The 27,467-nt window shown below is 41.4% G+C and overlaps 1 long non-coding RNA gene across 1 annotated transcript; it reads left to right on the forward strand.

Annotated features, from left to right (window-relative positions):
- The first annotated feature begins 762 nt into the window (after positions 1 to 762).
- On the forward strand, positions 763 to 27,059 carry LOC139358006 (uncharacterized). The gene is made up of 3 exons (XR_011612187.1): positions 763 to 1,061; positions 4,927 to 5,062; positions 26,853 to 27,059. It is a non-coding gene; the product is annotated as an uncharacterized lncRNA (long non-coding RNA).
- The last annotated feature ends 408 nt before the right edge of the window (positions 27,060 to 27,467 follow it).

Genomic DNA, 27,467 nt, shown 5'->3' on the forward strand with positions numbered 1-27,467 from the left:
CCATTGTTAGCAGAAACAAAGCAGGGACCCAATGTTAGGGACATATTTCTTTTTATAACTCTAGGAAAAGCACACATGAACCTTGCATTCAGAAAAAATAATTTGTAGAGCACAGACAATGTTGTTCTACACATGTTGGTCTTTTGCTAGCAACTCAAATATTCTGCCACTCCCTTTTATCCGTGATAAATGACCAGCATCAGAGTAGCATAAGAAGTAACATTTATAGAGAGGTTTATAGTTTATAAAATATATTTAATCTATATTCTCTGCTTTAATATCAATCTTTGTTTTATCACCTATCATAAATATCAATCTTTGTTTTATTACCTATCACTGAAGTTTCCCATTTTACTTGTTAAAAAAAAATAGGAGATATACTGTTAGAGATATTATCAAAAATTAATTATCAGCTTTCCAATTTCTGGAACTTTATAACCCTAGTTCTCAAAACTTGTTGGCTCTTGTTTTATGGTCTAGAGAACCAAGGTAAAATGGTCAAACATCTCAAGAGTTAGCCTTGATTTTAAGATTTCAAAATCTATATTCCAAATGATCTCAGTGACAGGAGTTTCACATGGGTAATGCTGAAACCAAATGGGAAAGATGGTCTTCATAAAGGTAGGCAAGTCATATTTACAAATTGAATTTAGAACATAGCTTTCAACAGAAATTTTTAAATGATAATTGTAGCTGCCCTCATGCTATTTGTTTTAGCTCTTAAATGTTCCCAATAACTGCATTTATTTATTCTTTAGGTTATAATGAGAGAGCTCAGCTCAGCCCAAGTGGCAATCACACCGGAGAACCCTGGCATGGAGAACACTGCGTGTCTCAGATGCCCTAGGATGCGGGGAGGAGGATAGATGGGCCCATTATACATATGTTACTCTATGGTATTGAAAAATCTCATCAGGAGACTCCACAGAAATACTGAGCTGCCTGGAAGATAAGAGAGACCTCTGGGGTCTTCCACATATGAAACCCCTTGTTAAGGACAACCACTTGGTGATGTGTGTACAATGTTTTGGACATGGAGAGGCTATGATGATAAGTGTCAGGTAAGTCTTATTCTTATAAAATTCCATGAAGACTTTTGCTAGAACATATGCCTGGGACATTTCATTTTTCTGCCATGACTAATACATTTTTAGTAAAACGTTTTAACTCCCCTCAATAGAAAAATATTATCATTACTTAGCAAAACCATTGGGGAACAACCTCCCTTGAGCCAAATATGTAAGTTCCAGAACTGGAGAGATCTGTATCTTACAAAGAGCAAGTGCCCAGCTAGCTTTGCATTCTTCTAGTTATTGAATAAAACAAAAACTTTATTTTTGAACTAAGGTATAACCTGGAATTGGCCACACATTCTCCTAGAAAGGCTCCATTTCTCCAAAATCCCAATATCCAATTGTTTTATACTTCGAATGTAATTTGCTGTCTAAATATTCTTATGTGGGTTACCTCTTTATTGTCCAATATGCCTGTTTTCATGTAATGCTTTTTTAAATTTTAAAAAATTTTTAAATTATACTTTAAGTTCTAGGGTACATGTGCATAACGTGCATGTTTGTTACATATGTATACATGTGCCATGTTGTACTGCACCCATTAACTCGTCATTTATGTTAGGTATTTCTCCTAATGTTATCCCTCCCCCCTCCCTCCTGCCCCCACCCCACGACAGGTCCTGGTGTGTGATGTTCCCCACTGTGTCCAAGTGTTCTCATTGTTCAATTCTCACCTGAGTGAGAATATGCGGTGTTTGGTTTTCTGTCCTTGTGACAGTTTGCTCAGAATGATGGTTTCCAGCTTCATCCATGTCCCTACAAAGGACATGAACTCATCCTTTTTGATGGCTGCATAGTATTCCATAGTGTATATGTGCCACATTTTCTTAATCTAGTCTGTCATTGATGGACATTTGGGTTGGTTCTAAGTCTTTGCTATTGTGAATAGTGCCACAATAAACATACATGTGCATGTGTCTTTATAGCAGCAAAATTTATAATCCTTTGGCTATATACCCAGTAATGGGAAGGCTGGGTCAAATGGTATTTCTAGTTCTAGATCCTTGAGGAATTGCCACACTGTCTTCCACAATGGTTGAACTAGTTTACAGTCCCAATAACAGTGTAAAAGCATTTCTATTTCTCCTTATCCTCTCCAGCACCTGTTGTTTCCTGACTTTTTAATGATTTCCATTCTAACTGGTGTGAGATGGTATCTCATTGTGGTTTTAATTTGCATATCTCTGATGACCAGTGATGGTGAGCATTTTTTCATGTGTCTGTTGGCTGCATAAATGTCTTCTTTTGAGAAGTGTCTGTTCATATCCTTCACCCACTTTTTGACGGGGTTGTTTGATTTTTTTCTTGTGAATTTAAGTTCTTTGTAGATTCTGGATATTAGCCCTTTGTCAGATGGGTAGATTGCAAAAATTTTCTCCCATTCTGTAGGTTGCCTGTTCACTCTGATGGTAGTTTCCTTTGCTGTGCAGAAGCTCTTTAGTTTAATTAGATCCCATTTGTCTATTTTAACTTTTGTTGCCATTGCTTTTGGTGTTTTAGTCATGAAGTCCTTGCCCATGCCTATGTCCTGAATGGAATTACCTAGGTTTTCTTCTAGGGTTTTTATGGTTTTAGGTCTAACATTTAAGTCTTTAATCCATCTTGAATTAATTTTTGTATAAGGTGTAAAGAAGCGAGCCAGTTTCAGCTTTCTACATATGGCTAGCCAGTTTTCCCAGCACCATTTATTAAATAGGGAATCCTTTCCCCATTTCTTGTTTTTGTCAGGTTCGTCAAAGATCAGATGGTTGTAGATGTGTGGTATTAATTATGAGGATTCTGTTCTGTTCCATTGGTCTATATCTCTGTTTTGGTACCAGTACCATGCTGTTTTGGTTACTGTAGCCTTGTATTATAGTTTGAAATCAGGTAGCGTGATGCCTCCAGCTTTGTTCTTTTGGCTTAGGATTGTCTTGGCAATGTGGGGTCTTTTTTGGTTCCATATGAACTTTAAAGTAGTTTTTTCCCAATTCTGTGAAGAAAGTCATTGGTAGCTTGATGGGGATGGCCTTGAATCTATAAATTATCTTGGGCAGTATGGCCATTTTCATGATATTGATTCTTCCTATCCATGAACATGGAATGTTCTGCCATTTGTTTGTGTCCTCTTTTATTTTGTTGAGCAGTGGTTTGTAGTTCTCCTTGAAGAGGTCCTTCACATCCCATGTAAGTTGGATTCCTAGGTATTTTATTCTCTTCGTAGCAATTGTGAATGGGAGTTCACTCATGGTTTGGCTCTCTGTTTGTCTGTTATTGGTGTATAGGAAGGCTTGTGATTTTTGCACATTGATTTTGTATCCTGAGACTTTGCTGAAGTTGCTTATCAGCTTAAGGAGTTTTGGGGCTGAGACAATGGGGTTTTCTAAATATACAATCATGTCATCTGCAAACAGGGACAATTTGACTTCCCATTTTCCTAATTGAATACCCTATATTTCTTTCTCCTGCCTGATTGCCCTGGCCAGAACTTCCAACACTATGTTGAATAGGAGTGGTGAGAGAGGGCATCCCTGTCTTGTGCCAGTTTTCAAAGGGAATGCTTCCAGTTTTTGCCCATTCATAAGTGTGATATTGGCTGTGGGTTTGTCATAAATAGCTCTTATTATTTTGAGATACGTCCCATCAATACCTAGTTGATTGAGAGTTTTTAGTATGAAGTGCTGTTGAATTTTGTCAAAGTCCTTTTCTGCATCTATTGAGATAATCATGTGGTTTTTGTCTGGTTCTGTTTATATGATGGATTACGTTTATTGCTTTGCATATGTTGAACCAGTCTTGCATCCCAGGGATAAAGCCCACTTGATCATGGTGGATAAGCTTTTTGATGTGCTTCTGGATTCGGTTCGCAGTATTTTATTGAGGATTTTTGCATTGATGTTCATCAGGGATATTGGTCTAAAATTCTCTTTTTTTGTTGTGTCTCTGCCAGGCTTTGGTATCAGCATGATGCTGGCCTCATAAAATGAGTTAGGGAGGATTCCCTCTTTTTCTATTGATTGCAATAGTTTCAGAAGGAATGGTACCAGCTCCTGTTAGTACCTCTGGTAGAATTTGGCTGTGAATCTGTCTGGTCCTGGACTTTTTTTGGTTGGTAGGCTATTAATTATTGCTTCAATTTCAGAGCCTGTTATCGGCCTATTCCGGGATTCAACTTCTTCCTGATTTAGTCTTGGGAGGGTGTATGTGTCCAGGAATTTATCCATTTCTTCTAGATTTTCTAGTTTATTTGAGTAGAGGTGTTTATAGTATTCTCTGATGGTAGTTTGTATTTCTGTGCAACCAGTGGTGATATCCCCTTTATCATTTTTCATTGCGTCTATTTGATTCTTCTCTCTTTTCTTCTTTATTAGTCTTGCTAGCAGTCTATCAATTTTGTTGATCTTTTCAAAAAACCAGCTCCTGGATTCATTGATTTTTTGAAGGGTTTTTTGTGTCTCTATCTTCTTCAGTTCTGCTCTGATCTTAATTATTTCTTTCCTTCTGCTAGCCTTTGAATGTGTTTGCTCTTGCTTCTCTAGTTCTTTTAATTGTGATGTTAGGGTGTGGATTTTAGCTCTTTCTCGCTTTCTTTTGTGGGCATTTAGTACTATAAATTTCCCTCTACACACTACTTTAAATGTGTACCAGAGATTCTGGTATGTTGTGTTTTTGTTCTCATTGGTTTCAAAGAACAGTGATGCTTAATATTTTGTAATTTTTCTATAAATATATATTCTTGTTTATATTGACTGTGATTTCTTTCAAAATAAGTCCATTGTAAAAGCTATTATGATATGCACTGAGTTTATCATCTTGAAATATAATGGTATAAATAAAAGTTAATAATAGGTCTGTATTCTAAATATTTTTGCAGATGTTAGGAAATCTGGCACAGAGAAAGGAGTTAGAGGAGACACATTTGTGCCCCCTGGAAGTGACTCTTCACAGAGCTACAGGATTGGGCCATCTTATGAGACCGCCTGGGCATGCAGGATTCTTGGCTTAGTGAGGTGCGTTGCTGGTGACGGTGGTGAGTACCAGATGGAAGAGCCAGGACGGAGTTGGTTTGGCAATCTAAGCTTTCCCGTGTCACTTGAGGGGAAGAGAGAGAGTGACTGTTAGTGATGCCCCAACAATGAATTTTCAGCTCTATGTTTCCTGAGATTTTATAACGGTTTTTATCAAAAACTGCGGGCTCTCACAGGGGCCCAGCCCACACCCCCATGTGCTTTCTGATGGGCATCTGCACATATTCTAAATGCATGATGACAAAAACACAGCCTGGATGGTGTGGAAGCAAGCCAGTCTGCTGGAGGCTTCTGTCACTTTATGCAGGGTCCTGACATTACACGCAGACCGGGATCTACAGTCCCCAAATTGAGCAAAGATAGACTCGCTTTTGCAAATCACAATCTCTATCCACAAGGGCAAAAGGGCCCTTTCAGATTACACATTGCTGTGTTATAAAATTCAAAATGGGAGGAAATCAACAGCAAGATGGAGCGCAAATGAGCAGAGGAGAAGGGCAGCATCGATGTGATTGAGTTTCCAGCCCAAGACGGCCACTTGTTTTAGTTTAAGTGCTGTGTAGCAATAGAGGAGGAAAACCACAGTCGCGTATCTTCATGCCAGGTGGTGGTGTCAGATGGCCTGGAAGGAGGGACTGAGAGCCGACACATTGCAATTTTATAGTCTTGTCTTTGTTCTCTAAAATTGGGCACAAGTTGGTTCTGATGAGCATTTTGGATGACCTGGTTTTTCCCAGAAGTCAGCTCCAGTGAACTCATCCTTTCCTGTCTTTATCTTGGTTTGGCTTTTAAGCAAACCTGTCTCCCAGTTGCATCACGTTTCCAATGCTTAGGGCATCCTTTCGCTGACCCCATTTAAGTCTGTAACTCTAAAGCCACCTCGCTCCCTGCACAGAGAGCCCTACTTAGGCAATGCCATGTCCCCAGTGCCAGGACAGGAGCTGTGCGTCCCGCTCGGAAAGGCTGGACCCTTAAGGTGGCGTGCTTTGTCCTCCTCGAGGCACCCACCTTTCTGATTTTGTTGGCTAGGATCTCGTTCTGATGTGAACACAGTGTACAATAATGGGTGGTATACACTGGACACATTCTGTTTGCCAGGAGTCTTGCAAATCTGATCTCATTTAGACTAGATTCACATCCCCTCTCTGCCATTGGTAATGGTATGCCCCTAGGGAAGTTAATACGCCTGTCCTTCAGTATGGGCTTGGATTAAGGTGGGCTAACAGGAGACTCAAAATGTGTAGTGGCTCAAACCCAATAGAAGTGTATTTCTTGCTCACTTCACTCCCGTTTGTCAGTTATCCAGGAGCCTAAGCTGATGAAAGTTCTGCCCACGTCAGCATGTAGCTTTCTGGTTTGCTCCAGGGACATTTTCTTTCCACATTTCTAGGAGGATGCTTGAGTGTGATGGAGAAGGTGGGTGGGCTATTCTTACAGGCCAGGTCTGCAAGAGGATACACCCCACTCCCATTCACACTCTGCCGGCTCTCAGTCAGTCCCGTGGCTCATCTGGCATGCAGGGAGTCTGGGGATGGATTCTACCCATGGACTCAGAATAAAAAGATAGTGCGGTCCTGTTGAACAACCAGACGTCTCTAACCATGCTATGGGTTTGTTATGGAGAATAAATGAGCCAAATAATGCAATGCTTACAAAACTGTCGGGTAAACAGTAAGCATTCTATGAGCATTAGCTACTGGTGTTTATTATTATTAGAAGTAACTCAGTGTGCGAAGATTACAAATCTGTTTTAGAAGATGAGGAAGCAGAGGCTCTGGCTAAGGTTGAGTTTTGGCTAGGAGATGAATTTGGGATTGAACCCAAGTTTGCTAAAGCCCGTGATTTTTTTCACTGTTTTAGGACTGATACTATGTTTGCTGTGAAATCCATTGTTTTCAGGGCCTAGACCACAAAGACAAAAAAAAAAATTAGTTAAATCCTTCACTGATGTTGTGAAGAGCAAATCTCCTCAAAGCATTTTCATTTACTTTCCTAACAAAAGGAGAAGATACTCACTTTTGTAAAAACTAAAGCAGTTTAAAAATTGATTGTCTCTTAGAAAGTTTAAAATCACTTGCCATGTTAACGTGCTTAGCATAGTCCCTTGCACATAGTGAGTTCTCAAGCCATTTCGTCTCTATTCTTGCCATTTTGTAATTTATGATGTACTGACATAAAGCGTATAAAAAATACATGTTAGGAAATTTTGCCCAAAGGCAGTGAACACTTTCAATGAACGTTAACATAGACCCTTGCTTTCTGTGCACTGCCAGTCAGCGTGCGTGAGCTCCATCTCCACGCCCCCTTGCTATTTTCCTTATCACCTTAGTGAGCGCTCTCATCCCATTTCCGAGTGGAATGCAAACAGTAGATATAATGTATGGCATTCAGTGAGTTCCTCCCTGTCTGCCTACTAGGCTTTTCTGCATATTCGAGCTTTTGCCTAAGCCTTCTAAAGGAACAACTGTCTTCATTGCATTTTACATGTGTGTTATCACATCAAGTTCTTGGGAGATATTTTTGATGACAAGGAAATGTGTATTACTGTGACTAAAGTTGACAACTGTGTAAAAGCACATTTCCTTTGTCTTTAGGCACGTCATGTTTTAAAAGCTGTCTGTTTCGTAGCAGTGTTTTTTTCTTGCTGTGGGGAGCGTAGGGAAATGCTGGTGTTGAGTTTTAAGACACATCAGCGCTCCTGGAATGTCTGTTGTGTCTGAGGGTCCCGGCTGCCCAGTGAGCAAGGAGAAGCTGCTGCCCACTCGTGGGGCCCTAGGTTCCACCGACCACCACTCAGAAGCTCTGGTTGGCGCCTTCATTTGTAGCCTGTTGCCCTGGAGTTTGAGGAGGGGCCCAGTATCCGGGATGCCACACTGTGGCTGGGATTACTGGGGGTCACAGATGGACAGAGCTCTCCTGTCCCTTTGTGACATCAGCAACTGGGTTTATCTCAGTAAATTACATTTATGCACAGTTATTTCTATTAGGTGTGATCATAAATTATTGGCCCTGCTAGAAATCATCCGTTTATTTTCTAGAGTTAGTTTTAAGAAAAAATGACTCATTGCTGCTGAAGGTGAGAGTTAACTGGGTAATTATTTTGGTTTTACTTTCTGCCAAAGGAACCAAACAGATACAGGTGAAGTCCCTGGAGAGTTACAAATTCCCATAATCCATTTATTTTACTAAACCTTCAAAAACATAAAGGGTCATTACAGAAAAAGTGGCCAATCCTCTTCTACTTTAGATGGAAACAAACACACAAAACAATACTTCCTTAAGAATGTTTCATGTAGATGATAACAGTGCCCACGTGTTGTCAAGTGTGAGCATGTTTTTATTCAACATTTACATGAATCTTCTGAGATAGGCAGGTCTCCATCGGAGAGTTTGAGGCTAAAAGAAGTGAAGTGAGGAGACTGTGTGTCTTAGTCTGTGTGGGCTGCTGTAACAACTACTGTAAACTGAGTGACTTATAAAGAACTGAAATTCATTTCTCACAGTTCTGGAGATGGGAAGTCCAAGACTGGGGTGCCAGCATGTTTGGCTTCTGCAGAGGGCCTTCTTCCAGGCTGCGGATGGCTCTGACCTCTAGTGTCCACACATGGTGGATGTGTGAATAAGCCTCCTTGGGTCTCTTTTTCAAGAGCACTAATCCCATAATGAGGGCCCCACCCTCATGGCCTCATCATCACCCCAAGGCCCCACCTCCTAACACCATCACCTCGGGGGTGAGGATTTTGACACATGGATTTGGGAACACACTCAGCCCACGGCATGGAGGCGGCTGCTGGGAAGCGTGGTACTGCTGGCCTCACTGTCTTCACATCCAGAAGTCTAATCTGCACTATTGTGCAAAAGAGATTCCAATATTGTCTGCCCTGAAGAACCCTGTAAATGACACAGGCATCATTGAAAGTAGTATTAAAGGTCAGGCGCAGTGGCTCACGCCTGTAATCACAGCACTTTGGGAGGCCGAGGTGGGTGGATCACCTGAGGTCAGGAGTTCAAGACCAGCCTGGCCAACATGGTGAAACCCCATCTCTACTAAAAATACAAAAAATTAGCCAGGCGTGTTGGTGGGTGCCTGTTATCCCAGCTACTTGAAAGGCTGAGGCAGGAGAATTGCTTGAACCTGGGAGGCGGAGGTTGCAGTGAGCTGAGATTGCACCAGCCTAGGCAAAAAGAACAAGACTCTGTCTCAAAAAAAAAAAAAAAAAAAAGAAAGAAAGAAAAGAAAGTGGTGTTAAAAAAAAAAAAGAGAACTCCCTGAACTTTCAAGACATTTTCTAGTTATTGATGAATCACTGGATGATGTAGTTATCAATCATGTTTTCTGATTATTTGCATAAACATAGCATAGGTTCATCATTAAGTTGCTAGTAAAATCATGACAAATACTACCTACATTTAATCAGAAAAGAAATTGGCCTCGTGCTGGAAGATGTTTATTAACAAAAATAGAAGAGCCAGAGTCACACACACACACACACACACACACACACACACACACGAAAGGATTTCCTCTGTAGGTGGGACAACTAAGCTGCCTTATAGGAAAAATTATACCCATTTTACAGATGGGTAAATTGAGGCTCAATAGAGTTAGGCAGTTTGACTAAGATCACACAGTTAGTATAATAAAAGAAGCTGGGATCCAAATCCAAGCTTGTCTGAACTCAGCGTTGTTCTCACTGTGCCACACCGTCCTTCCTGGCTCCTGAACCTGCGAAGATGCCCTGTTGCCTCTGCCTCTTACCTGCAGCTATGCTCTGCCTTGGAGGTCTCACTCTTGGATGGTCTGGAGCTACATTACACAGTCAGAGGCTGATGTAGCTGGTTGTTTCTTCAGAAATGCAGTGATTTTCACGACCAGGGGCTAGCCAGGAGCCGGCAAATAAACCATCTCAGAGGTACAGATTTTTGACCAGTGTATCTCATAAGAAACAGCTTTTCTCAGTAGGGCGCTGTATAATGGTAGGTGTACTCAGTAGGATAATACCTAACACATAATACCTGTGTAGGCAATCTTCTCATTTCAGTTTCACTTCAACGTAGCACCAAAATTCCTGGTTTCGTTATTTTATATCTATGTCTAAATCTATGTATGTATGTAAGCATGTGTTCATCCATTCTTCCATCCATGCATCTACTCATATATCATCTACCTATCAATCGATTGATTGATTTACCTAGATCTATCATCTATCTGTCATTGCTACCTGATGGGCTGTATGCATAGCAAGGGCATGTGGGCAGCATTGTCAGGAGAGAGGGATAAGCCTGTTGTCATTGCCAAGTGCCCCTTCCCTCCAGGTGTGTGTTACACCCTTCTCCTCTTTGCCCTGGCATTGTATGACCTGAGTTCAGCCTTGACTGGACTGAAAGTGCTCAAAGACCTGGCTTTTCCACTCAACACTGAAGTGCTTGGGCCTTACTTCCATGTCCACATGAATCACAACAAGGGAGTGGAAAATGTATTCCAAAACACTATTGAGCTTTACAATTACTTATTCAAAGAGCTGCACAGTAAGTCTGGCCTCTGCTGACTGTGGAAGAAGCCCAAATAGATCCTCAGTTCCAATGAAATCTAACCTAGCACGTTAAGGCCAGACTCCTCTTACTGGTTTTCAAGGCCCCTGAGTCTTATGGTCTCAGCCTTCCTGTCCAGCCTGATTTCCCAGCATTTCTGCACAATCTCATTCATTCAATAAGCATGCATTGTACCTACACAGTAGCCTCAGTAGGCACATCCCTCCCTAGAAGTTTATGGACCAATGTAGTTGTTCAGAGCTTCCCTCATTAGAAAGATCAGTCACACATGACATCTCATGCCCAATTGAAGGGCGAGTAGTGATACTCAGTAGCCTACCCTTAGACTTTCGGAGGAAGAGAGAGAATGGCTGCTGTGTACCTGACAAATGCCTCACTAGACAATATGAAAGTCCTAAAAGATCACAGAAAATGGAGCAACTGGTGCTGCCATGGGACCCAGCCCTCACCAGAATTGCTTTTGAGTTGGGTCCTAAGGGATAGAATGGGTATGCCAGAGAGCGGAAGAGGGGCTTGCAGAAGAGGAAAGAGTGGGAGTCCAGACGTGAACCTGTAGTCATTCTCTGCTTGGCAGGTCAGGTAGTCCCTGGGGCTGGAATGTGGGTGTTCTTGGGAAGGGGTGTGAGGAGATAAGACCCATGGGTCCCATTTCTGTGGGGCCTTTGTGTCCTTCAGGGCTAAGGGTATGACCTTGGTTCTGCATGTGTCGGGGAATCTAGACGTTTTTAAAATGTGGAGATGCAACATGAAAAAGTGTGTTTTGAAAGACATTTTGGGCATTGGTTTGAAGACAGATTAAGAGAATAAACTTTGTGAGCAATTAAAATGGGAAGAAAAGGGCTGAAGCCACAACATGTGATGCATGGAAAGTTGGGAGAACCGTGAGACCTTTCTGAAGATATGGTGAATGCGGTTCTCGATGGCTTGGATGGATTAGGCAGCTGAGGAGTGACCGATACCATGAGATGTTTTAGGTTGAGGCACTGTGGAACACGAAGCCATGGAGAGAGGGGGATAAAGAGGAGGCGTTTGGGAGTGTGTGGCCAGGTGGTTTTGTCTGGCATGGGTTGAGTTTGAGGTATGTGTGGGACATTCACATAGAGATGTCATTGACAGTTGGATGTGCATGGGACAGAAGGAATAGACAGGAGACAGATGTGGAGATCATCAAAGCAAGAGTGGAGTGGAAGCCCTAGGAATACAAACCTCTGTTTCCAAATGCCCTTTCCTGTGAATGTCTCACTGCTGCCCTCACATCATGCAGGTACTTCCCTCCCCTCCCCTCAGCAGCCCGCTCACCCTCTAGGGTGCTGGTGCTTCCCCCAGAGCTACCCCTGGGCTGTGAGGCTTGCTTCCAGCCTCCGCCTACCCAGGCAACTCCCTGGGCTCCCATCTGTGGCCATGGCCTCTGATTTTACCCACTGATAATGCTGATATGTGAGACCATGGTGGCTCTGGGTGTCCCTCCCTTCCTTCTTCCAAAGCCTAATGACTCAGAACCAGGCTTAAAGTCAGAGCCTGAGAATCTTTCCTTCTCCTCTTGCATCCTGTTTTACAATTTATAAGTTGGCTGACTCTGGGCTGGTTATGCGGTCTTTCCCATTGGCAGTTTCCTATTCGGCAAAATGGGCTGTGGTGTGAACTAAGTGAAGCGTTGCATCCAATGTGAGTAAATGGCAAGCCATCTGTCAATGTTAGCTTTTCTTTTTATTTTCTCCAACTTAGACGTTAGCCTATCTAGGGTTAAAAAAGACATGACTCAAAGTCTCATGGTGTCTTTTACGTTGATATGTTTTGCTATGCTGCTCTTAAAAGCAGTGAACATGTTTACTGAGTGCTTTCTATGCACTCGAGTCTGAATCGGGGATCTAAGGATACCCAGGAAGTCACAGGAGGCGTTGTACCCGCCTTGAGAAGCATTCACTGCCACTGGGGATTTAGGATATGTTGACCCAAAACTGCAATGACATAACAACAGCTAAAATACCTTGACCAGGCCTGGGGGAAAGTGGCTTGTCATCAGGGCTGTGTATGTGACTTGTTTCCCTCGGGGGAGGGGAGGGTGGTGGTATTCTACTCATAGTCGGTTGTGATGGGCGCAGCACACGGCTGGCTGTGGCGATCTCCGATCTCCAGGTTCCCACTTGTTGCCGGCTCTGGGACAGCTGGAGCCTGCATAAGGACTTGAGATTGATTTCAAGGATGTTAGAGGTGGTGGGCTGGGAGAAGTCTTCCTTTGCATCCTTAAACCCTTTCAAGTCTTAGTTGCATGTAATAACACTCATTGTTTTAGACCTGCCCTGAGAGCCACAGGAGGTCTCCAGGGATTCTGTTGCTTGTTCAGGGTCCAGCAAGACCCAAGCAGGCCAGGTGCTGAAGGGTGGCCGGTCAGAGGAAATGATGGGAGCAAAGGGAGCCGGGATGCCTGGGATTTATGAGAGCATTTGCTGTTCTGTACTCAGGGGTTATTAAAGCTGTGAGTCTAGCCAGCATCAGTACATTTTGTTTAGAGGAGTTTGTTTTTTTTTCCAGATACATTGATATAATTATATCTTCACAAAAGCGGAGCTCTCTTAAGAGAAGTGGCAGCCCATGCTGTAAAGAAGGGAGTTATTCTGACACTCAAGCTCTGTGTTATCTTGGACTGAACAAAAAAGAAATCGATACAATTTGTGCTTAGGCTTGTGGGGGGGGTTCTCCTGTTGCCATGGCGACACATTAAGCTATCGATTCATCCAGAGCGATTCCAAGCTTGGAAGGGGCCTTGGTAAAGGTGAGAATAGTTTGTTCAGCAGAAATTAAACAGACCCCAGGACATGGCCGACTCTGAGCACGGAATACATTCTCTCTGCACACACCATCCTCAGGCTAATGTTATTTGAGCTCTTCCTCAGATGGTCCAGTGGACGACCTGGGGCAAGTGCCGTTTCTGCTGTCAGATCAAGGAAAGCCTCGGTCCTGTCGTGTCAAGGTGCAGGATACAGCTTGGGAATGGCTCCTGAAAAGAGTCAGTGAGAGATGAGAGGTAAATGCAGGAGCGTAGTCACAGTCACAATGAGTTAGGAAGATGATGGGCAGCTGCTGTGTCTCATTCTCGGTTTGCAGCCATCAGCTCACAGCAGATCATCCAAGAAAAGGAAAATATTTTCAGAGGGATTTTTTTTCATTTTTTTATTTTATTTTTAGTTGTCATGTAGCAATTGTACATATCTATGGGGTACAGAGTGATATTTCAATACATGTACACAATGTATCATGATCAAACCGGTAATTAGCATATCTGTCACCTCAAATATTTGTCAGTTCTTCATATTGGGAACATTCAGAGTCTTCTCCTAGGTTTATGAATAGGTACAATAAACCTTTGTTAACTATAGTCACACTACAGTATTATATAGAACACTAGGACTTATTCCTCCTATTTAGCTGTAATTTTGTATCTGGCAACTAACTTCTCCCTATCCTCCTCTCCCCTTCCCTTCCCCACATCTAATAACCATAATTTCACTCTTTATTTCTATGAGATCGGCTTTTTTCCAGCTCCTTCATATGAGTGAGAATGTGTGGTGTTTACCTCTCTGAATCTGATTTATTTCATTTCACATAATGTCTTCCATGTTCATCCATGTTGCCAAGAATGACAGGATTTCATTCCTTTTTATGGCTGAATTGTATTCTATTGTGTGTATGTACCGCATTTTCTGTATCCATTCATCTGTTGATGGACATCTAGGCTGATTCCATATCTTGGCTATTGTGAATTGTGCTGCAGTAAACATGAGGTTGCAGATATCTCTTCAACATACTGATTTTCTTTCCTTTGAGTAAATTTTCAATAACGGGATTGCTGGATCATGCGGTAGTTCTACTTTTAGTTTTTAGAGAAACCTTCATACTGTATTCTATAATAACTGTATTAGTTTACATTCCCACCAATAGGGTATAAACATTTTCTTTTCTGCACACCCTCATCAGCATTTGTTATTCTCTGTCTTTTTGATAACTATTCTAATGGGGGTGAGATAATATTGCATTCTGGTATTGACTTGCATTTCCATGATTACTAGTGATGGTGAGCATTTTTTCATGTAATTGAAAAAGGAGACATGAACAAGTATATAAAGCCCAGGATTGCTACCTGGTGCGTAGAAAATCTGAGATGCATTCTGCCGGTTATATCTGAGGTCTATGGTATGGGCATGCCTTCCTGGCCTTAGGATATTCTCAAGGGTATTTTGTTCAGGCTTACCTTTGTTTTCCAATTTTGTACAAGATGGAGTGTAATCTTTTCTTGTTTTCCTGTTGATACCATTAAATGATTTTCTATGATGATTTCCATTTTTAAACTCAAAGAATGCTGCACACAGGCAAAACAAAATGGGTCCAACCCTTTATAACTACAAAACAGTAGAAAAGAAAACAGGTCTGGTCTTTGGTTTACAATTGAAAGGTAGACTCTAGCTTTCTTCTGGTTAGAGCTGGTCAATACACTTAGGAGGATGCATTTTAAAAATAGCAATTACATGGCTATTTTTTGATGAATTATTTTGAAATAAGTACTTTATTTCCTTGTTTTGCACCCTGTAAAATGTAAGAGTGTCTGAAAAGCCCTCGATTGTTCATATTTTCAAAAATATTTTAAGGCACTTGAATTCAAGAAGATTTGAGCATGCACACATTCATCTGAGTGTGCGTTGTGTGTGTGTGTTTGCGTGTCATAAAGAATGAGAACAGAAGAGCCCAGAAGAAAGGAAAGCCAAGGGCTTGCTTCATAGTTATTTTTCTTAGAAGAGGATGGTGCTGCTGACTTCATTATTGGCAAGTAGTTGTGAAAGTAGCATGGCTTCAGAAGCGGGCCATTGCTCTCAAAAGTACCTTTCCTTGGGTTTTCTAACATCTGTAATTCTTATCTCAAGCATTTTAGACAGCCTTAAAGATACTTCTGTGCGTTCATGTAATATTAGAAGTCATAGAAAATTATGTAGTTTGTATTGATGACTACATGGCTGGTATCAATTATTTTAAAAGAAGATATGCTGCTGCAGGAAAAATACCCTTTTCCATCTCAACACGCTCTGGGCTGGCTGCCCCACGGGGCTCTCAGGGACAGGGCAGGACGATGGAGAGAGGACTGGTGTAATACCTAGAATAAAACTCTGTGTACCTACCTGATGATTACAGTTTTGTAATTCCACCTTGCTCTTTTAATTTGGCTGCCATTCTGTGGATGTTTCAGACCTGAAACTTGTTGCAGAGATTTGTTATCACTAAGTAATGAAAACCCAGTCATAGATTATTCTGTTAATTAGCAACTTCTCTGCTCAGACCACCCGCTTCAGACATTTCTCCCCAGTCAGTCTTCTACTTGCAGCTTCCGGGAGGGAGTTTGAACTGGGTCACCTTGAAGCCACAAGATGTAGCTCTCCTCCTAGGCTTCAGGGCAGGTTATAAACTGGCGTCCAGGAGAGCTTCTGCTTTTGTGTTATTTTGCCTGCTCACTGGCCTCCAGTGTGTTAAATTTGAGTTCACATTATTTCACGATGATTGCACAACTTCCTGCAGATATAAGGAACCACGCCATTCTTAATTGTGCCATCAATACTGTCCATTTCATGTCACCCCAGTAGACACAGAAGCGGCAGTGAATAAGAGGCCGCGCCTACTTCTCTGTGGTCCAGGACAAGGCGGAATAATAAATGCCAATAGATTACCCTGTGGCTGGGGGTCGTCGGTGTTCACTGAGAGCTGTTGGCAAGTGGAATTCCGGCAGTTGCAGAGCTTCCCGGAAATATGGGCATCATTGTCTTCACTGAGGCCGCATGCTCCACAGAGGAAAATGCAGAGCTTTAGTACGCACTCCCTTTTAAATAAATGTAAATGGAGCCTGTAATATTAATGTAACTGCTGTGGCCAAAGAATTGCTAGTTGATGAGCAAAATGCAGACAGCTATTCTTTGTTTTTATTCATGAGCATAAATAAAAATCACTCTTTGAAGCCAGGTGGCTAACACAGTCTGGTTCCTAAAAGCAGAATGTTTTAATGTTTTCTACAGTAGATCCAACAGTCGACTTCCTGGAAGTAAATATTTTGTATTTGGTTTCTGTTTTTTTTGTTTTTTTATTTTTATTTTTTTAAATTACGCCCCTACATTTACGAGTAGCTACAAGCTTCTTGAAACTTCACATGGCAAGCAGACACATAAAATGTCCAGATCAGAGTGTCTCGCCATGAACTGCGTGTAGCACGAACGGGGCAGATATGCGTTCTGTGCACCAAGAGTCGTGGAGTGTGTAAGGAAAGGGTCTGAGGAGTATGTCAGAAGAAGCCTCGGGGAGAGGAATCTGAGGGTCCATGTGGAATGCGTAAAATAGATTCTCGTTAGCTGAAGAGGGTCTATTACACATTGTTTTTTCCTCTGTAGTCACTTGATCGTGTCTGGGTTCCTGTGGGACGTTATGCTGCTTCTCATCATAGCGAAACACTGGAAGGAGACTGATTCTCTCCAGGTCAAGTAATCACCGTTATTCTCATTTTCTCATGGTAGCACTGGCTTTACAGTTTTCAAAGGCTTTTCCCAAACATGATGTCACTTGAATTTCACTATTTTAAGAGGTGATAGAATGAGTAAATTTATCATTGTTTTAGTGACCAAGGGGCTGGAGCTCAGAAAGTTGACACAGATTTGCCCACGGTAATGCAGGTTAATACGTGGCGGATCCAGAACCAGATCCCCAGAGTTCTGCTTCCCAGCCCCTTCGTCATCTTTGCTGCTGTATTGTGCTGCTCCTAATATAAATGAAAATAGCAAGTTTTTGTCTACTTTGTATTGGCGTCAGTACAATTTTGCATGTCTTGTAGGCAGTATTTGTATCAAGGAGTGTTATTGCATCAGTGTGAGAAACGTGGAATTTGGAGTTGGATAGACCAGGTTGAAATCCTAGTGCAACATGGTTCTGTGATTCTGTTTTGGGGAAATGTCCTACCTTCTTTGAGACTCGTTTCATAATCCGTAAGGCGTGACTACTTACACCTCCTTCCTAGGGTCGTGGTGGGTACTGAGCCCTGTGCTTGGGACAGAGGAAATGCTCATTGTGTAGTCAAATGTGTCTTTGAGCCTGTACCTTGGACTCTGGCCTTCTGAGAGTATCTGGTCTGTTCAGAGGGCAAGTGTCACCAGGCATCTGTATGAGTGATTTGCTCACAGTAGAGGAAAGGCCTGTGGGCACCTAGGGGAAGCATGGAGGAAGGAAAGGACGACAGAGGCTGTCCGAGGGCTTGCCCTTAACTCATGTTTAACTGTGGAGAGAAGGTTCATTGTGAGAAGGGGAGATGCTAGCTCTCTAAGGAAGTCTAGAAAAAGGAGGATGTGAGCCATGTAGCCTTGGGGCCTGTGGCAAAGGGCATAACAAGCCAGGCTAGAGGGACCCTAGCCTCACTTCTGGGCAGAAACTTTTTCTGTTTTTGTGCAAGGTGGGATAAACTGTTTGTCACTGATCTTTGGCCCTGAGCCTATAGCATCGGGAACAGTGAGAAAGGGCCCCCAGCACAGATATCTGGGTTGCCCTGGATGTCCCTGGAGGAGAAATCTGGGGTGGACGTGAGCTTCTGGCAAGTGGCTTTGTGGAGGGCTCAGGCAGAATCTGAGAAGGCCACGTGTGATAACTTTGAAACACCAGCCCCTGGAAGAACCCGCATAGTTTGTGAGAATTTGGGGGGCTGGAGGAAAGGGTAAGAATTGTTAAGAGGATTTGCCTTTTTCAGGTGGGTGCACAAGCCACTGTAAACTGAGTGATTCATGTTCATGTGACCCTGTGAGTGCCTGCTGCCTGCGGGGCACTCAGGGAATTTTTGTTCCCTGAATGTCCATGAGCATGGACCCCTGGTTTGTAATCTCGAAGCTTTGGATTCATTTAGGCACCATAGTTAGAAGAGGAAGGAAGCTCATCCTCTGGGGAAGGCGGGGATATGGACGAGTGAAAATTGCAAATCCCATCAGGCCAGGCCACTGCATTGAGGGGTGAATGGAGCACTGCGGAGGGAAGGGTGATTGGCGTTGGGGAGTCCAGGCAGCTGCAGGGCCTTGGGGAGCAGCCTTGGTGACCATGAGAGAGAAGCGGCGTGTGTGTGCCAAGCCAGCAACCCTGTGGCAGCCAGGGCTGGAGGTATCCAACTGCTGTGGCGTGGAGCCTCAGGTCAAGGGGAGTCATGACAGATGGAAGCAGAAGTCTGTTCTGCACTAAAACCTGACATCTGGGTGTCCCTGTCCCCGTCCTGGACATTGAACCAGCTTTGCCTGAAGAGCTGTACCAGCACAGGTGGTCAGTATAATGTTGATCCAAGTATCTCCATTCTTTCTGCGTTGAGGGCTGATTCTCCGAAGGTCAGATTCTTGACAAATTAAGTTATTCATGTCTCAGACGGAAGGCACAGAACTTGGTTCTACTGTTTAAGTTACAGTTCAACAAATGCAAAGAAAACAATTAGCATATTTTTATTTACTTCCAACAGAAATCTCTGGTGTGATTCCTTGTGGCTAACTCTTAATTTCTCCCTTCTAAATGTTGCCCTAATTAAACCTTTCTCCAGAACTTTTGTACTTTTCAACGAAATTTGAATGAATGAATAAAAATGCAGATTCTAATTAGCGCTTCCTGCTTATTAAAGAAATTACTCTTCCCCTTACTTAAAGAAATGTTACTGGGAAGAAATAGATGATCTTTGAAATGCAATTTTTCTTTTCAGATAGCAGTGATAATTCTCAGCAAGGACAGTGCTGCTGCTGACAGCCATGCCCACCCGCCAGCATGCTCTGCAACAGTTCGAGTGACAGACAGGCCGCTCGGAGTAGTAGCTCTATTTACTGAGAGAGAGAGAGAGAAAAAAAAAAAAGATCTTGCAATAAACATTTTTCCTAGGAAGCTATGCATGAATGCATTTGTTAAATTGTTCTAAATAACTCCAGCACCTAATAAAAATAGGATTTGAAGGACAGCTAAAGTTTCATTTTAAGATATGGCAACATCTGCATCTGCTGAATGATTTATATCTGTGACATTAACTAAGCATTATAGGAAAAAAACACTGTTTGACCTCAGGCGAGCTGGCGTGAGACATGAGCTTGTTCCAGGTTGAAATTTTCCTCTTAAATTTTTTATGAAATTCTCTCAGCAGGGTCACTGTTGGGTTCTGAAAAGATTTTTAACCTCAGAATTGCTACAGCTCAGCCATCAGAAAACCATTTATTTCATTAGCACTCCCTCCCTTTCATTTTAATGCCACGTAATAGGATAGAATAGGTTTAAGGCCCATCAATTGTAAAATTATCATTTTTCACCGAAGCAACATTATATTAAACACTTAATTATTCATTACTAATGCTTGTCATGGTGAAATATTGGCCTCGCTAATTTTGAAAGCACCAGGCCCAGCTTTTCTTCCTTGAAGGTTAATGGCCGAGCCCCCATTTCATTAGATTTCCTAAATGGAACACACCTCATGTGTCATTATGTGGCTTTTTTGACCCCCAACCCTTTTAGCAAGTAAAATCCCTGCTGTTCAGAATGCACTATTGGGATGAGAAACTAGTTTTAATGGTTGCAGTGGAGAGAGCAGAATTTGGAGTGGCACAGTTTTGTGAAATACTATCAATTGAACAATTTCATCAGGGATGTATTTTTAAAGGTAACACACCTCTTGACTTAAATACATTATTTACTTTTTTATTTAAAAAATTTATGTAAATGTAAGGGGTACAAGGGCCATCTTGTTACGTGGAGATATTGTGTAGTGGTGAAGTCTGGGCTTTTAATGGAACCATCACCCAAATAATGTACATCGTACCCCAAATTAGGTACTTTTACGCAAACCAGATGACTGACTTGGAATCACGGCAGTGAAACGAGTCTGCATTCGTTGCAGCAGGGTTTGCCTGCCTGCATTTGGCCACAGTATTCAAGATTTCCATATTGGTCTTGCGTGTTTTACAACCCAGGACCCCTGCTGTGGAACATCTGTGCCGTGCAGGGTTATGGATGGTTAAAAAAAACAACAAAACCCTCCCTGGCATCTGACTCTACATCGGATATCGCCTTCTGAATGCTCCACGTGATTTTAATTCTTTTAACACAGAAAAGGCTTATTCGTCGGTCTCCCAGGCAATCTCTGGAAGACGTTATTCAGGCTGGGACCAGTGCTCTCACCGCACTGGTGCATGGGCTCCACCTGAGCGTGCAGAATGGCTCTTCTACGCCGGGGAAGACGGTTCTCTCCAATCTGCATGGAGAACTTCTGGAGGAAGTGCCAGTCCGTGAGGAAAAAGACCTTAATCTGCCACTGAAATTAAGGGGAAGGTCATTATCCCAGGAGGATACCAACAGCCACTTTGCCTTTCCGGATGACTCCTGTCCTCCTGATCCCCATTGGCCCAGGCTTGCATTCTTAAATTTGCTCAAGCAAGTCTCTGTCAGTGTTAACATCTTCCCACAAGCCTTCCTTCCACATCCCCCACATCCCCGTCTAAAAATCCCCATTGCCAGGATCAGAACCAGTAATACGATTTTTGAAAAATTCTTGTGGATTCCAAAATTATCAGCAAGAAAAACAAACCCTAAAACCTAAATAAAAGAAAAAAAGTGCAGATATACATTTGAATTATTTTAGGAAGTATTTTTCCGATTTCTGTTTAACTTAGGTTGCTTTTATTGAAGCCATAAATAATACTGATTTTGATGACTGTAGTTGGATTATCGTGAAGTTCTTTTTTTCTGATGTCTTACTCGATTGTGATTTCTCTATTTAGTTCAGGTGGGCTGAATAGTGTCTCCCCCAAAATTTATATGTCAGCATCTTAATCCCCTGGATCTCAGAATGTGTCCATATTTGGAGATAGAGCCTTTAAATGGGCAATTAAATTGAAATTAGGTCATTAGGGTCACCGGTGTCCTTTAAGAAAAAGGAATTAGGACACAGATTGGCACAGAGGAAAGCTCATGTGAAGACACAGGGTGACAATTTCATCCTCAAGCCAAAGAGCAATGTCCAGAGCAGATCATCCCTTGCAGAAAACCAAACCTGCTGACACCTCAATCTTGACTTCCATCTTCCAGAACTGTGACACAGCAGGTTTCTGTTGTTCAAGCTGTCCAGTCTGGGACTCTTAACTCATCCACTCTACCACCCCTTGTTATCTAATATCTTTTCCTTTTGTAAAAAAAATCAAATGCATGCTTGACTAATTTTGACATACACACACATATAGAGGGTAAACTCTACTGATAAAGGTTAAACTATACTGAGGTTAAACTTTACCTCTAAACTTTACAGGTTAAACTATACTGATCACATAAACATGCATACACATTTATGCATCACATTTATGTGATCAATATAGTTTAACCTCTGAGGTTCCCTAATGCTCCTTCCAGTCCATTCCCACCCCCATAGACAATGTATCCTGGCTTCTATGATGATAGATTAGCCTTGTCACTTTTTGAACTTCATGTAACAGAGAACTATGTAAAAATCACTATGATGTTGAGCTTTCTATTTTTCTCTTAATTGGAGTACATTTTGCCTCAGACATCTTGAAACTCTGTTAGTAGGAACACTCACATTTGGCAACATTAACCCCTTCATTATGCATTTTCTCTCCTTATCTCTCTTTGCCTTGACTTAGGCTCTGTGTCATATGAACAAGCCTGTGAGTTTTGTTTTGTTTTGTTTTGTTTTTTGTTTTTTTTGAGACAGAGTCTCAGTCTGTCACCCAGGCTAGAGTGCAGTGGCTCAATCTCAGCTCACTGCAACCTCCGCTCCTGGATTCAAGCGATTTTCCTGCCTCAACCTCCTGAGTTGCTGGGATTACAGGCATGTGCCACTACACCTGGCTAATTTTTGTATTATCAGTAGAGGCAGGGTTTTGCCATGTTGGCCAGACTGGTATTGAACTCCAGACCTCAAGTGACCCACCTGCCTTGGCCTCTCAAAGTGCTGGGATTACAGGTGTGAGCCACCATGCCCAGCCTCTGTGAGCTTTCTTATGCAAACAATTCACCTTGTAGGTCTTTCTTATCATATTTTAAGATGATATGTTTGTCTTAATGTTTCATATATATTGTTTATATCCACAAACAGTTGGCTTTTTTTTTTTTATCCTGACAATTTCTGCCTTTTAATTGGCATTCAGCCTGTTGATATTTTAGGTCATGTTGATGTAGTTTGTTTAAGTGTACCATTTTGCTATTTGTTTTACTTATCCCAGCTGCTTTTTGTTTGTTTGTTACATTTTGTTGTTCTGTTCTTTTTCCACTCCCTTCTGTTGTTATTTGTTGATTTATTGCATTCCATTACAATTCCTCTACTGCTTTTAAGCTATAGCTTCTTGTGTTGCATTTTTAGTGTCATTGTTAGAATTTTAATATTCATCCTTAATTTTTTATAGTCTATCTAGAATCTATGCTGTATCACTTAATGCAAAGTTTAAGAATCTTATAACTGTAATCCATTTACATAACAGTTCCTTCGTGGTACAATGTATTCATATTTTACACGATATTCCTATGAAACTCCGCAGTGCAAATTTTTATTTTTGCTTTAAACTGCCAAAAGTCATTAAGAAAAGAGTCTCTTTAAATAATTGAGAAGGGTAAATACATACTCTTTATTGTAGATTTTTAGGTCTGTGTTCTATTTCTATGTCTGTGTTTGGTGCTCTTCCTTCTCTTGTAATTTTTCTAACTGGTGTCATTTTTCTTCATCCTGCAGAAATTCTTTTAAATTCTTTTACTCTTTCTTTTAATGCAGATATGTTGGTGACACATTTTCTTAATTTTCATTTTTCTAAAAGATATTTCTCTTACCTTAATTTTTGAGGGATATTTTTTGCTGGTTAGAGAATTCTGGGTTTACCATATTTTTTCTTTTATTCCTTTAATTATTTCATCCCATTTTTTCTGGCCTCCACTGTGTTAGTGAGAAGTCAACTCAAATTCATATCATTGTTTTCCTGTGTATTAAAAATAGTTTTTTTCTCTTGTGACTTTTTAGTTTTTTTTCTCTTTGGTTTTCAAGAGTTTGCTGAGTGAGGTGTGGTTGTCGTTATATTTATTATGGTTGGGCTTTGCTGAGCTGCTTAGATATCTGGGTGGATGTTTTGCAACACATTTGGGGAATTTAAGCCATTTTTCCTCATATATTTTGTCCATTCCATTTTTTTTCCTATCACTTGGGGACTAAATTCCACGTCTGTTAGACTGTTTGGTTTGGGCCATCGTAATTGAGGCTATGGTGGGGACCAATTCCACGTCTGTTAGACTGTTTGGTTTGGGCCATCGTAATTGAGGCTATGGTGTGGACCTCCTCAGCACGGCGACATGGGCTCTACCCTGTGTGACTGAAGGAGCCTGGGGAGTATGTGGACCCCCTGCTCTCCTTCCAAGTTTTGCAATCCTGCACTTTCTGCTGCCCAGACACGAAAGCTGTTGCTGCTTCTATTTTGACCAGTTGCATAATCTTAGATTTCTGTTCCCCTTCATACCTAGAAACAGAAATCCTATTCTGTTTCTTTTAAAAGTTATTATTCTAGATTGGTTTCAAAGTGTGCTAGATTTGTTCTAGTAACACAAATACTCTAGAGAATTTTGCCACTTTCCTATAATTCAAGTAGTTACATTACAGAGTCATGTATGTAAAAAATGCTGCTATTGACCATGATAGTTCTTTGTAATTATCCAGATACAATAGGTACTTAGAAAATTATGCCTTTTTATGGTCCCTAGGAGCTAGTATGGTGCTTAATATGTTTTGCTTGTTTGTGTGTTTTATTGATGGAATGATCTACACTAGTGGGGTGTAATCAGAAACCTAAACCACCATGTAACTTTCCCCCATGTGGAAATAAAGTGTATGTGTGTCAGTGTGTGGGAGCATGCTACGGGTTACACACCACAGGGGTGCCCAGCCTGATTCCTGGCTTGAGAGATTTTCCGTTCTCTTTTCTTTTGGTGATCTCTCTTCATTACTTAAGAAAAACTACTAACCCTCTAATTTTGGTATGGTGAAAATCTTATTCCTTCCGTTAATTTTTAGTGGCATAAGTAAGCCAAGAGTGGAATCTTCAGAATATGTAAAGCTGCACTAAAGCCTCAGGATGAAGTACTGGTTAAACCAGGGCATTGCCAGATGCTTGGGGGATCTAGTTTCTCTTTGAGGTTTATACAGCTGTGTATGCCACAGAGTGGGACCTGCATTCTGTACATGGTACTGTCTCAGGTGCTATTCTCAGAAATCTCTTCCCCTAAGTCTCACCTCATGTGGTCAGACCCAGAGGGTCACAGGACACCGCTACTGACCCAGAGGGTCACAGGACACCCCTACTGACCCAGATTCACAGGACAGCCCTACTTCCAGACCACCTAAGGTCGGCTTCCTGATTTCTGTACATGGGGTAAGAATGATGGACCCCAAAATGATTGACGCTGGGCCTGCGTTTGAGGAGGGAGCAGGTATTTATGAATTTAAATATATTAATAATCTTGATGCTCTAAACACATCTATGCTCACGGAACATACAGCAGCTACTTTTGGAAACTTGAAAATGTGACATAAAATGCAGGATATTCTTGCATTGCATGTTGTAAAATCATAACTGGAAAAAGGTGTTTCTTAAGAGGAAGTCTAAGAGTATAGATGTCTCCGCTCTAGTTAACTTCATATTAGTATTTTGTAGATTGTACAAGAGATTCTTAATTATTTGAAGCCTTACAAAGTTGTGTAGTCTTCACAATTTAAGCCAACCACTGGAAAGTTCAAACAAAAACAAAACAAGCTAATCTTTCACTATCGTGGTGTTGTGCTGCTAGGGTGACATTAAAGCTTTATACATATGTGCAAGAAAAAAAGAATTTTAGTCATTTCTCAAAATAGTCACTATTTTCATATGGAAACAAACCTTTTTTTTTTTTTTTTTTTTTGAGACGGAGTCTTGCTCTGTCGCCCAGGCTGGAGTGCAGGGGCACAATCTCGGCTCACTGCAATTCTCCTGCCTCAGCCTCCCTGAGTAGCTGGGACTACAGGCGCCCGCCACCACGCCCGACTAATTTTTTTTGTATTTTTAGTAGAGACGGGGTTTCACCGTGTTAGCCAGGATGGTCTCGATTTCCTGACCTCGTGATCTGCCCACCTCGGCCTCCCAAAGTGCTGGGATTACAGGTGTGAGCCACCGCGCCTGGCTGGAAACAAACCTTTTATTATTTAAAATGCAATCCTGTTCTTATATTAACTGTTATAAATGAATTATTCCTATTTTGGCTCTCTTTTTTGTTTTGTTTTTTGATCATAGGGTAGCTTTATAATATTATCATAAAACATGATTTGGTGACAATTGTGTTTGAGGAGACACAGAGCAACTTGTTACCCAGGAATAGTGATGCCCCCAATTTGGAATGTTCTGTGGACTTCAGTTATTCACACTGCAGAAGTCTTCCACAATTATTTATAATGAAATTGGACTTAGGGCTGGTGCTGCATGGATTTCACACCATTTGTTGTAAAGGACTATCTCAGATTGTTATTGAGTATGAATTGCCCTTGTAATTTTTGAAGTCACACAAATGTTGATTTTCTCTTTTTCTTAGGACAGGAAAATTAAGTGATAAATATTAACCACACGTTAATCAAAGGCAAAATAACTATTCATGATGTCAACCATTTTATAAATAAATAGACTATTCCATGATCAGGAATGGAAGGGGAGGCTGTAATTTTCACTACACGTTACGTAGTATTTAATGGGCCACGCTTAGTGACAGCACATTTGTGCTACACTCTGCATGATCAGTGGCTGGGGCCTTTTTATTGCCTTGTCTCAGTGAATGGAGAGGAAAAGGAAGACAAAAGCAGAGAAACTCCTCCACCAGAGAAGCAGCTTTGTCAATTAATTCCACTTCTTGATTCAAAATAAGGTGTTAAACAAGTGTTCATTATTTACTGGATGCATAAGTTCTAGGCAAGATGAGGGAGAATGATAAATGAAACTTGTCGTTCCTGCCTTGAGGAGTGAGGTTAGAGAGGCGGGGTCTGTGCATAGGAAATGTTGGAGATGCTATAAATTTCCCTGTACACACTGCTTTAAATGTGTTGCAGAGATTCTGGTATGTTGTATCTTTGTTCTCATTGGTTTCAAAGAATATCTTTATTTCTGCCTTCATTTCGTTATGTACCCAGGAACAGAACATAGCCCTCAGAAGTAATACCACACATCTACAGCCATCTGATCTTTGATGAACCTGACAAAAACAAGAAATGGGGAAAGGATTCCCTATTTAATAAATGGTGCTGGGAAAATTGGCTAGCCATAACCAGAAAGCTGAAACTGGATCCTTTCCTTACTCCTTATACGAAAATTAATTCAAGATGGATTAGAGACTTAAATGTTAGACCTAATACCATAAAAACCCTAGAAGAAAACCTAGGTAGTATCATTCAGGACATAAGCATGGGCAAGGACTTCATGTCTAAAACACCAAAAGCAATGGCAACAAAAGCCAAAATTGACAAATGGGATCTAATTAAACTAAAGAGCTTCTGCACAGCAAAAGAAACTACCATCACAGTGAACAGGCAACCTACAGAATGGGAGAAAATTTTTGCAACCTACTCATCTGACAAAGGGCTAATATCCAGAACCTACAAAGAACTCAAACAAATTTACAAGGAAAAAAACAAATAACCCCATCAAAAAGTGGGCAAAGGATATGAACAGACATCTCTCAAAAGAAGACATGCATACAGCCAACAGACACATGAAAAAATGCTCATCATCACTGGCCATCAGAGAAA

This window comes from Macaca nemestrina, chromosome 13 (assembly GCF_043159975.1).
Source record: "Macaca nemestrina isolate mMacNem1 chromosome 13, mMacNem.hap1, whole genome shotgun sequence".
Taxonomy (NCBI): Eukaryota; Metazoa; Chordata; class Mammalia; order Primates; family Cercopithecidae; genus Macaca; species Macaca nemestrina.